The 12,981-nt window shown below is 37.0% G+C and overlaps 1 protein-coding gene across 3 annotated transcripts in view; it reads right to left on the bottom strand.

Moving 5' to 3' along the window:
• The window catches only part of LOC124157931 (rhoGEF domain-containing protein gxcI), a 39,312-nt gene that overhangs the window by 22,613 nt on the left and 3,718 nt on the right, over nt 1-12,981 (bottom strand). Inside the window, exon 1 of one of the 3 annotated variants that reach the window (XM_046533029.1) lies at nt 1,483-1,760. The exons of the other annotated variants lie outside the window; for them this stretch is intronic. The gene's annotated coding sequence lies outside the window, so the exon portion shown is untranslated. Of the gene's footprint in view, nt 1-1,482; nt 1,761-12,981 lie in introns of those variants that run through there. 3 annotated transcript variants of the gene reach the window in all.

Raw genomic sequence — 12,981 nt, 5'->3', positions numbered from 1 at the left:
AAGATGAAATTTTATGGGAAAAGTGTCTTTGATTCAGTGTTCAATGGACTTTAATTTTCGACATCTTCTCGATAGAGATTAATAGGAAATACGCCCAGATTTATGCATTTAGCGAAGCAATAATTGATCCTGCTATACGATGGCATTATATAACACCCAAGGAAGGAGGTCCAATTCCATCCCATAGGAGGCTGATTTCTGTTGCCACTTCGGCCGCATTTGAATCCGTTTTCAAAAATGTCCGCGGCGAGGTGATGAGTGCAATGCGACCCACTATTTTTACATGTACAATACTTTTCAGTGTAATGTACTTACGTAATTGCGAGGAATAGCATTGCCCTTTTATGCATTTGATAGATCACATCAGGGGCGCAGCTAGGAATTAAGACTGGGGGGTTTAGGTGCAACGAATACCGGGATGTGTGGGGGTATGGAATAACCACCAAGATAAGCGGTAGGTGAGAGATTAATAACTTGAGGAATTATAAGATAAATGGTTCAAAATGGTGAGTTTTACGGCTTTCTGGGGGATGTTTTATTAATCCTTACACTATTCTATTAGTAATATCAATCCAATTAAGTAAAATGAATTAAACTTAAAAATTTCTCCGAGCTCTTGGGGGGGGTTTTATCCCTCAACCCCCCCCCCTCGCTGCGCCACTGGATCACATCATCATGTATATAAAATTCAGTTAAAACCGGTAATTTTACCTTATTTCCAGGCATGTATCACCATGTTAAACCAGGCTATAACTCCAGGGAAAACATGGGGGTATAGCGGTAACCTAGTGGGTAGAGCGCAAGACTTGTGACCGAAGGATCTCGAGATCATATCCCGGGCTTGGGAAAAAACCACCGAACAACTATCGTCGAAGAGCGAGATGGCTCTCTTTAAAATGCTCGCCCCCATATCCTAAATGTGGGTTATTTACACGCCTCTAAGTTGATCAGGGGAGCGCTCTATCCTCACATATTTAAAATTCCCTTCGGGTTCAATTTCTAATCACAATTCCAGTAATACGTATTTAACTGAAGTAGGAAACTTGTGAAAAGAACTGAAGCTTGTTGGGTCAAGTTTAACTAATGATGTAAACTTTCATGGCAATTGTTCATGTCATATTGCTCAAATTAACCAAATTAGCAATGAAACGTAGAAAAATATTTCATTTAGCGAAGGCTACATTCGTTTCGCGAAGAAATCAAACTGTTTAACGTAATATTTTCCAATAATATCCTTTGAACCTATTAAAATACTTTTCACATTAATGAACATTGAGAACAACTTCCAACTTTACATAAATATTATGCAGTACATGATTTAATTAATTTTCATGAAATATTTTGAACCTACTTCATATTGATGGACCTACTTGATACATAATTGCCAATAAGGAGGTTGATTCACTTCTCCCACTCTAATCTGAAGCACCACGCACCAAGGACTAGGGGAAACCACTCCAGAAACAAATTTTGAAAAGGTACCTTACAACGTAGGTAGATGTACTGTTCCTGTCTTGAGGTGTCTGGCTGAGTATTATGTAGATAAAGATGTTATGCTAACTGGCATCCTTGAACAGCCTTGTCTTCAACGTAACCAATACCTCATTCACCGTCTCTAACATCTCTTGAATTTCCTGCGGGTTAGCCGCTCAAAATGAATTTCGTATGTTATAATTGCTTTCTGATGATCTTGTAATTCGCTCCACAAATCAACGAGCTAAAGAAACGGCGAAAGAAAGGTAACTTGAGGTATTTTAATTCATCAACAATAAGAACTGGAATACATTAGGTGGTTAAAGCGGTAAGCAGAACAAAGTAATTGTAAACAATTCGTTGTTACGGACGACGTCTATTTATTTCCCAAGCTTGGCAACGACAAAAACAAAGAAAATAGACGTGACCGGACAAGTAAAGAAAATGTGGATTAATGGGAAAATTATGCTCAATTAGAGTAGACCACGAGTAGACATTTTATGGCTTCTATATGGAAAGACACTTGAGATGTTACAAGTGTGTCTATGGAGGTGTGCGTAATCAAGCAAAGGTATGTGCGCAGCCGTGAACTACGCAGTAAAGGCACTTTTGTGTGGGATGTGGTCGTAACAGAGAAGGTCTTCACAGCACTTGTTTTTACGAATGGCATCAGCACAAGTGGTACCGTGGAAATTGGATAACAAGATCGAAACATTCGCTTTTACAGTTATTGAGTGCATTATCATGTGGGCGATTTGTGTTGTGCTCTAATTCGTCAGGGAAACTATATAAATCAACGTAAAGTACCTTCATTTAACATAACATCGGAGGAGCTTCTCGGAGAAAATTGGTTTCATACGATGGAGAGGAAGAATTCTGAGTCATTGAAGAGAAGCAGGTATGCGAAAAATTAGTGTTCTTTCCATCCTATTAATACATAGTTTACCCAATTTCATGTAGTCCTTTCTATTGCTAGTAATTTGCTAGCCATCGGTCACATTTATTACACGGTAGTAGCAAGACTCGAGGTTATTTGTGAAGGACACACTTAAGCATGCTACTTGGTCCACATATACATTTATCATTCAATATCATTATATATTATGCTCAAGAAATACATAAAAGTTGTGGACCAGTTTCAATTGAGAAAACTTGCTCAGTAAGAGGAATATAATACTGTTACGCAAAGCTATAGTGGGTGTTCATAGTGCGCGATTTTCAATACAACTATTGAATCAATCCCAGCTAAATTTTATCCATGTTCTCAGAAATTTTTTATAGGTTTTTTTTTAAATATATTTGAAAGGGAAATTGCAATGAAAATAAATAATATTGACGGAAGAGCATTGATTTTGGGGTCAGAGGCTAACAACTTCACTTATTTAAATTGGTTTTGCTTTAGTTTAAGTATTTATTTCATCGCCAATCAATAGAAAAAGTAATGTTGTTTCATAAAATTTCAATAAGTTTTTGTTAACGGTTAAGAAATTTCAGAAAATTTCGTTTGGAATACATGTTTTGAATTTTTATCATTTATCAACCACAAAACATTTCCTTAGTAGCCGTTATACTGGCTACCTTTTAGTGAAAACGCTTACACAGATAAATAATAAAATTATTTAAGTAAAATATTTCTCAATGAAACTATCCAAACTGCCAGATCAGGTGATTCCTCTATGACGAAATAATACAATCAGAATGGCTGCCAAAGCTACTCGCAATAAATATATTAAATTTGAAAGAGCACCTGAAATATTGATAGTAAATTTAAGAACGCATTTGTGAGGAAATAATTTATAGACTCAGATCATACTCGAACGCGATTTTGTCGCGGTTACATATTTTGAGGGAAGTGTAACCACATAGTTAATTTTTTCTCCACCGAAAACTCTCTTTACGATATTCCCACAGCTAAGAGGTTACGAAGCTAAGGATCCCATTTGGTGGGACATTATACTAAGTAACTTACAGCGAGCAATATTACCTTCAAGCCCCCAGACATACTTCTATCATGTATAAGTGAATGGTGGTAACAGTCTAGTTTTATCAAATGACCAATGTTTGTGGGATTTTCGCCAAATTTTGGATTTTTCACTTCTTTAACCTTTTAAGCAATCCTAGATATGAACGAAAGCGCTGCACAGTGGTCCCAATTGCGAATCTAGCGGGACAAAATTATTTTTCCCAAAAAACGTAGAGCTTTTGTCGTGAAAACATTCAGAATTGCTAAATTATATACAAAAACACAAAATAACACTAACATAGGCCTTTTCAAGGTGGTTTTTACGAAAAAAAATAAAATTTAATTTACAAAATAATTTCGTTTTACTTAAAAAAATTTGCAGAAAATCATTTTAAAAATCTATAGTAATGCGCTTTTCTTAATTTAATGAACTAATTACGTTAAAAATATACTCCTAAACACAGGATTTACACATAAAATCGTTTTTCACAGAATGTGAACTGCGGAATATTAGTCACCTTCATCATTATTACTCTCCCAACTCCCTTCATCTCCGAAATTTACCGACTCCACATCCTCCATCTCTTTAACATTACTCGTTTCATTAGGTACAGGTAATATTGGTTCCCTGAGAAGCTGTCTGACATCCATCGAGAGGGAATAACAATTCCTTGGGTGCAACGAACTATTACTGGAAACATAAGGATCAGATGTGACTAATAGTCGGTTAAAAATATCTCTCATTGTGTCCTTTCTTGAGTATTTTAGCGCGTGATTTTCTTTGAATTTCCTAATATGCTTGTTTCTTGGGCCTCCTCGGAAAGCATTGCGATGGGAACTAATGCAATGCAATGGGGGCAATCAATCACTTTTGTCTCATGAATTAGATTTCATGTAGTGTGAAAGGCATATAATACCATGAGTATGACGTATGTATATTTTTTGTTTTTTTTGAGCATACGTCTCAAGTTCACTTGTACTTATGGAAAACCACAGGAAAGTGCGCTAAGAATTGCTCCAAGCTATTGAAATAATTCCACCTCTACTCCAGTAATGCCTGATGAAATGTCGGGATTCTTTTAACATAAAAATTCTGACACTATGTACAATTTCTTCCCGTTTATTTCGATGACCAAGGGCATCAGTGGAGAGATCTGCGCCTCTATCTTTTGCACTTCTTTCACAGTTATCTCCTAACTTTCATCTTCCAGAAATAATTTAATGAGTCTACAATACCCGATCGAAGATGGCTTGGTTTTCTGCCATAAGATGTTGTTTTTATCATTTGATTTTAGCTGAAGAGGCAACATAGAAATGGAAAACATATGGGAATCGTCAACTGGATCTGATTCCTTACGAAATACAAATCTTTGGATACATTGCTTGTGCCCATTACTCCCATTTTAACCCCACTTAAATATCATCGTTAGTTTGAATTCATTACCAGACCGAAGGAAAGCGGCGACAACATCTTCTTGAGCCAAAATAGTGGTATTCACTGGAGCCAGTAATTTGACCTCGGCCGAAGTATCAGTAATGGTCAGTTCTTGTTAAGGGGGATAGCAAGACAACTTGAGTTCAAATTTATCTTGTATGAGGGATAAATATCGCACCGTCTCTGGTTGGCCTCTCTTATGATGTTTACGCACTTTTGCTTAGTAGGTTCTTTCCATGGAAAAGGACAAAGCTTTTAATTATGAATATGGTATTGGAATCAAAGGTGAAGACAAATAAGCCTTCTTATAGTTGGCTGCTCTCTTTGGTATGTTTTCAGTTATGTGTTTTATAATTGCAGCCGCATCTTTTTTCCCAGAGCTTAACAATGAAATCTGGCTTGCAAAACAGGTTCTACTTTCGATATATCCTTCAAAAGAGACTGTACACATCTAACAAAATCTGTCTTATTTTCTGGAGCACTGTTTCCACTTTTTATTAAAATTACTTTTAAATAGCATCACAATTTTCCTGATGTCCTTTGGGGTATATTCTTTCAAATCCTAATTTATGTACTACTGATTTAATAAATCATCTATAGCCTTTTCTTCCTCAGCAATTATAACAATTCCATGCGATTTACCGCCGGTACCTTGAATCGCTCTGAATGTGACATGATTTTCCCTATCGATATAAAAATGTAAAAAATTGTAAGCCATGTAATAACTATACCATAAATATTAATAAAAATTTATGCCGTACAAAACTACAATAGTTAAAATTAAAAATTTGTCTTCTCTAGCGAAATTTATCCCGATATTCCAGGCGTCGTCCGAGGAAATTCCCCCAGGCCCGCGTCTCAGCGGCTCTCGTTTGTTAACTCCATGGAACAAAAAGGTCATTAATGTCAAAAAGCGCAAGTAGGCGCAAAATGTGATAAAAATATCTATAACTATAAGGACGTTTCCACATGTCTTTGAAGGTTTCGCAATCCTACCTCGACATATATTTTTTATAAGTCAATTTAAACAATTGAAGTCGATAAAAAACGATGTTTTAAAGACTGAGAGATTGCCATTTGAAATATAGTATTTGAAATCAATTATATTTGAAGAAAAATCACTCTAAATAATGCTATATACCAATGGCTATAAGATCCAGTTAGAAATTGTCGTTCCTTGCGTTATTGCTATCAAGCAGGTACGTGTTAATGCTAGCGAGTCAGCCACCGTCGGGGTATAGGCGGAGGGTAGGCAATCTCAATGCGTGACTTTGCAGCTGCATAACATTGTTATAACTTATATAAACGTTGTAAAAGTTGCCAATCATGATGAAGCATTTAGTTGCGGATATCGCTGAACCTACGGCGACTTTATTTTTAAAAGTTGCAAAACTGACTTTTGTCCCTCTAGATTAGCGATTGGGACCACTGTGCGCTGTGACAATAATTAAATTAACTTTATGCATGATAAATGAGGGAATGGTATATTTCTTCCTAAATTATGTATAATCCAAGTGCATGTACATCGAAATTTTTATGCATTTTCGTCCCTATTCAGTATTGTTTAGAAAATGAAATAAGTTAAAATGCTATATTTTTGTAAACATCCAACAAAACTTGGCCATTTGATAAAACTAAACTGTCACCAATAATCATTTATACCAGCGAGAATAAGGATTGCTATTATACTTGAGCTTTCAAAATTAGTTCGAGCAAACATATTTCCTAACTTCAAAATTATTTATCTCATAGAAATGAGATAATCTGCATTAAAATTTAGAAAAATTTATTAACATGCCTATAAAAATGGTTTACACGATCATCCCGGTTCTCAAAATGCTGTAAGTAGCTTCGTGTCTTCTAAGGTGAACCTTTGAAGTCTCAGTGCAAGGTCGAAAGCCAAGGAATATAGTTTTCCGGGCAAAGCGTGAGAGTGCCGGAAATCATAACTACCCCATCATTGCAGAAGAATGGTTTCTTACCCATCCTACTTGAAATATCCACAAGTTGACCGAGTCTTGACAATTTTGGGCCTTCAAAAGGTTGATTAACTGTATCAAATACGTGAATACTATCTTACACCCAAATCTTTCATTGATGCATCATTTCGGGGTGAACAGAGTTTTCAAAGTGATTGTGATAGTGACCAGATTTAGTGATTAGAATCACCTTGACTAAATACCTATTGTGGTATACAGGTGGGCGACAGAGTACAGCCGAAGGAAGTTTGAAGGAATGTTGCGAAGATCAAATGTACCAAGTAAAATTGTGGCCAAACTTTATGTACACAGTTATCAAACAGTCCAATCAGGTTACACCTGACCACGGATGGCATGTACATATACTGGGCAAATTTCGAAGAAGAGCATTCGGAAGATCCCCCGAGGATGACCAGCAAGTCTCTGCTCGAAACGTCGGGACACATGGACAACATCAACCGGTGGATAACCCGAGACACTTTTCTGCAGTACAATTAATTATTACGTAGTAATTGATCAATAATTATTTGTGAAACTCGGTAAAGGTGGAATAATAATTCTTATTTAACGACTCTTGAATTTAACGAAAATATAAAATTAGGTTGGCAGTGAAAACCTCTTTCTTGAGAATTTTCAGATGAGCAATGAAACCGTAGATATTAATACAATGTTGATACCGGTACCAGAATCTATTCTATAGCGGCATGAAAGAATGACTTTAATGCGTAGGCATTGAAGGAAAGACATTTGTAATAGTTTAAAGGTGATCGTTCCATTTTATGTAATATTTTTATGTCAATAAATTGGAGTGTATTAACATATCTTTCATCATTTTAAAATTTAAATATTTTAGCTGCACATTAACCCAAAGCAAGACTAATAATGGCTGAGTGGAGAAATTTCAGAAAAGGAGAGTGCAATTTACAGCATTGCACTCCCTTTACCAATATTTAATCTGAATAATATTACATATATTGTTACCAATGTGTTAATAGTACGGTGTAATTTAACATTTTCCGTGCATCATTAATTTTAATCTACTTTACTTTAAATTTTGCATTTTAATCTTCAAAAAGCCCTAGGTAAGAGTAAAAGGATAGTACAACGTATTCAAATGTCCCACAGTTGATAGCATTATGATGCCTAATTATTTTTAAGGTATTAAATACATCCTATTTTTTTACCAAATAATTACATGGTACCCATAAAATTTATCTATCCTCTGAATCACTTTTGATGACGTCACTAATCGTTGTGACGGGTCCTCTCTCTCTCGGTGGTAACGACGTCCACAGTAGGAGTATTTTCATCTAGTCCCCAAATCAACAAATCGTGTAGTGATCGCCTGACGGATGCGTCATGGTTTTGGACCTTGTGAAGTAAGAATGATAGCTGAAATCAATGGAGTACAGCGCAGGGCGGACAGATTCGTGATGATTTGTTGAGATAAAAATTGCAGCTTTTCCAATATGTTAGGCAAATTAGAATGGGATCATTTACAGGAGCGTAGACCTAAGTATAGCCTAAATATACTTCGCAAATTCAGAGATTTTTTCGCGGACGCAGGGAAATATCCTTCGTTTACCGCCATATTATGGTAGACGTGAAGAGAAGAATGTTAAGGAAATAGTCTGCAAAACAGAGGTTAAAAATGTCATTCCTTCCTCGTACTGTTAAGGCTAGAAATGGTATCTCGATAAATAAAATTAACGGTGTTACTCTCCAGAACGAGTCGTTGCATTTTTTATTGTCCTAATCTTGCATGGATTTACTGTAGAAATAACTAACCGTTAGCAAGTTTTCCCTTCGCATGAATGTGGACGTATTTTTAATTTTGCACAATGTTTTTCTGACCGTATGGTGTGCATGGTGGGATCGTCTTGCATGATGCATTCTGGTGATTAGTCACCACCTACCAGACACCGTAGAAGTGGTTCGTGATTATGTAGATGTAGATCATTTGGCTCTCGTCGCAGTAAGAGGATAAGATTTATTCTCACTTAATAGAGCGATTATCTCCCCAAATCTGAATTATTAGCTAAAGTGCGACATCGTCGCAGAACGAAAATGAGGGGTGTATCGCAGCATTACCAGCCAAAACAACCGCACTCACGGAATATTTTTCATTTTAGCATTAAAATCTGTCGAAAGACAAAACGCCATCTCTTTTGAGAGATTGTTTAAGTCCAAGTCATGGGAGAGCCATTAAGTAAAGGAGTGTGTTCATTTGGCGGCCTGCGAGAAATTTTCTGCAGGCTCAAGGAACATCGTCGCCACTTGAGTTTAGTCCAACCGAACAAGTCGGCCATTGCTGAGCTTTGGAATGCATGTAGAAAAGACATCCATTCTGATGAAGCGTAAATACTCTGCCGAACATGCGATTATTGGGAAATAATATCTAATGAGGCAATGGAAATCCGATTGGAAAAGTGGCCTTTCATTAAGACTAAAGTAAGCAAGTGCTTAAAAGTAAGTGCTTAGCAACATTTTGGGTGCTTTTATGAAAACACTTAAGTTGCATAGCATGCGATACAAGTATAAATATAGGTCACAGTCATGACACCAGCATCATTCCCTGGTGAGGAGGAACATGTTGGACCTCGAAACGTTGGAGAAAAAGGACACTCTCGTCCGGCTGAAAACCAGAGAAAACCTCATTCAGTTTATTCAGCGGTGGAGCACCAGATCTTTCTTACTGAAGAAGTTTCATGAATGTGCAGTGTACACGGACCAACGATTATCCAACATTTATCCAAGGATTTGATCGATGGATTTTTCTCTTTGATGGGAAATTCCACCAAAATCGTTGGCACATTAATTACTGATGCCTGGTTTCGCTATTTAGTGGGCCCTCTCCTCTTCTATAGCGGAGAGGTGTTTACCCCGTTCCTCCCTTCCTTCCCTATCCCTATTCCAGAGGCGTCGTGGGGCTCCTATCGCGGCGGCGCCTCTTTCCTTGTTCCTACCCATCCAAACCCCTCCCCGAGAGCGCGGGCGTATTAGTCTCGGACTTGGTTCCCGGCCCCGGTGTGTTGTAACCCTCAGAGCACCTTGGTGACCTGATTTCTGTGCACGGACCATGGCGAAGAAATATTTGATATTTCGGTTTTGCGAGGTTTACGAGTGAGTTTTCAGTCGAAGATTTTGTAATTTCACAAATATTTTGTAAAAATCGTATTTGAAGTTTTATACACGTGACGATTCGAATTTCTATGTATTGCGGTGAAAACGTTAGGAGCAGGTTATCTCCAAAGTTTAGATATGATTTCATTATGCCGTGGCTAATACAGCTTTAAGAGAATCGATTATTTCATAAGTTACCTTGTTGTATTTTGAACCATTAGAGCCAATTCAGCGATTTTGAGGGTTAGGTCGCATGCTAAAAAAATTGATTAAAACTATGAAAGAAATTCAGATATGGGATGAGAAAGAAAGCTTTAGGTTATTGAAGGGCTATAAAAATTGTTAACCGATTTTTTAATGTCCAAAATGTTAATTGAAATCAAGTTTGCTACATCATCACCATCTGCAGCTGTCACGCCCGATGTGGGCCTTGGCTTCCTCTGTTATGTGCTACCATTCAGTTCTATTACTTGCTTTCTCCCTCCATCTTGTAACTCCCATTGCCTTCAATTCATCATCCACTTCCCGTAGCCATCTCTCCCGTGGTCTACATCTTCTTCGGGCCCTTTCCGTCTTCTAATTAAGTATTATTTGGGGTATTCTTCCCTTTTACATCCTTTCTACATGACCCAATCATGTCAGCCGAAATTTTACACACATTAAGGTAAATTTTTCCACTCCTGGCATTACTTGACAATTATTTTTGCGAAAATACTCGTACACCTATCTGACAACAGGCAGAAAACATTTCAGGTAGAATGAAAAAAATGGCTACATTTGAATGGTACACACAGTTAAAGTATGAGGTCAGAGTCATGTTAACTGGAAGTAAACTGAAAGGTTTTGAAGTAATTCCAGGAGTTTTTTTCTAACCTTCAACGGCTCAAAAGGAATGGCGGCTGCATGAAATGGTAGGAAAGGATGCTACTGAATAAACAGATCTCTGGCATCGGGTTGGTGTGGTGGCTAGAGTGTTGGCTTACCATCCAGTGGGTCCGGAATCAAATCCCGACAGAGGCTGATATATATCAGGGAATGCCTGATACTTGCTTGAGTGCTTTAAAGGAGAGCTCTTCAAGTACAGCACTGCGTCCGTAGGATGGGACATTAAGTTCTGGCCCCTTGGCACCTTCCGTGAAGACAAAGGATATGCCGACGCCGGGTTTCTCTCCCGTCTTTTTTCCTTACTCTTCCCTACGGTTTAAATCACCATAGCTGTCGATCACCTCCTTCGATACACATTCACATTGTCGGTCGCCTCCTCCATTTTCGCATTCAAAATGCCATTTTTGCTGCATGCCGTTAGGGAAGCGTGCTAATATTCTCGCAGAAAATAATTTTTAAGTAATGCCGGGGATGAAAAAATTTATTACCTTAATATATAGCAAACTTGATTTTTATTAATGTTTTGGGCATTGAGAAACCGGTATACAATATTTATAATAACCTCTCCAATAACCTAAAGCAAATGCCATCATACCCAAAGCAAACCCCATCCCACATTTGACATTCGGTGATGGGATATCGCTAAGAACCCCTCCGAAATTCAAGCATTCTTAATCCTATTGCCATAATTAATGAGTTATTGGTGTGCAAGTCTTCTGCCTGAATTCAAATTAATCAAAATTGATGGATATTTTGGATTGCTGGATTTAATCGAAATTGATGTGTACATTGTATAAGCTTAGTAGCCATAAACAAAAATTCCAGGAAAGTGAAACTTTTAGTTTCCCTTTTTGTTAATTTATCACTGAATTGGTTATTTTGGTAATCTAAATTATTTTAACACACTCTCATAAGCCTATATTTTGTTTATATATAAAATTCAATTTAATTTCAAGCTACGACGAAGGAAAATAAATTCTCCGCAACTTTGGCAAAAATTACATTTTGTTTTCTTTAACACGAGACCTACACTCCGAGAATCTCATTTAATTTTAAAGAAGAGCTCAATAAAATAAGAAAAAAAACTCATTTTAACCCTATCACCGCATTTCTTCTCGACAACATGTAAGATGCCTCGTTACTACAGTTTGCTGCCTCGCCGATGAAATTACTTGAAATCGTCTCACAACGATCAGTGAAAGATAACATACGTAGGCTTAGACCACAATTACTTTTGAGTATCCTCAATTTTATCACTGGGAGTTCTTTTATCACGTGGAAAAGGAAACTCGTGTGGTCCAAATGAGAGACGGATAAGGCTATTCCGAGGAAAACAACGTGTACTTTGTAATCACATCCTGAGTGCATCCGTCTTAAGGCCTAGCAATCGTATGATCAAAGAGATAATATGAGTCAAATCGAAACTGTTGTATCTGTGACTTCTTTGTTGATGTATAAAATTGGTCAAAAAACTAATAAGTATTCCTATGCTGAAAAACTAAAGGATCACAATACATGAAGATAGTAGATGGAGAACAATGGACGTGAAATTGATAAAAAACGTTCATCTTTGAAACACTTACGTTGGTAAATGAATGTTTGTCCCCTTTTGAGCTGTATTTTAAACAATTCTTTTCACTATTACACCTTTGTACATTCAACAACTATTGAAAATCTATCACGTAATTCAAATAATCAAATACGTCACCTAAAAACCATTTGTACACAGTCTTCAGAAACGCAACTTGAATGCCTTTCAACCCTCTCCAAACACTTAAGCCAACCGACAGTTGGAGGCAAAATATCCCGCACATCCCATTTGAATACGACACATTGTGAAAAACTAATACTCAATACTACCAAGTATGAATAGTAAATGATATGAATCAAATGTATAATGTAATAATTTATTTTTGCACAGCACGATGATATCCTGCCATACAAGGGCGTACCCAGTATCAAAACTAGGGGAGGGGGGGCAAGCCAAGGTTGTTCAAGTTGTAGGTAAGATTTAAGCATGGAAAAGGCGAATGAAATCAACATTTTAAGGAAACTGTCACAGCTCTTAATAAGTTTTTTTTAAATTATTTGCTTGAAAAAATATTATTTTCCTTAAAGACACT

Source organism: Ischnura elegans, chromosome 4 (assembly GCF_921293095.1).
Source record: "Ischnura elegans chromosome 4, ioIscEleg1.1, whole genome shotgun sequence".
NCBI lineage: Eukaryota > Metazoa > Arthropoda > Insecta > Odonata > Coenagrionidae > Ischnura > Ischnura elegans.
This window is presented reverse-complemented; position numbering and strand designations above follow the sequence as displayed.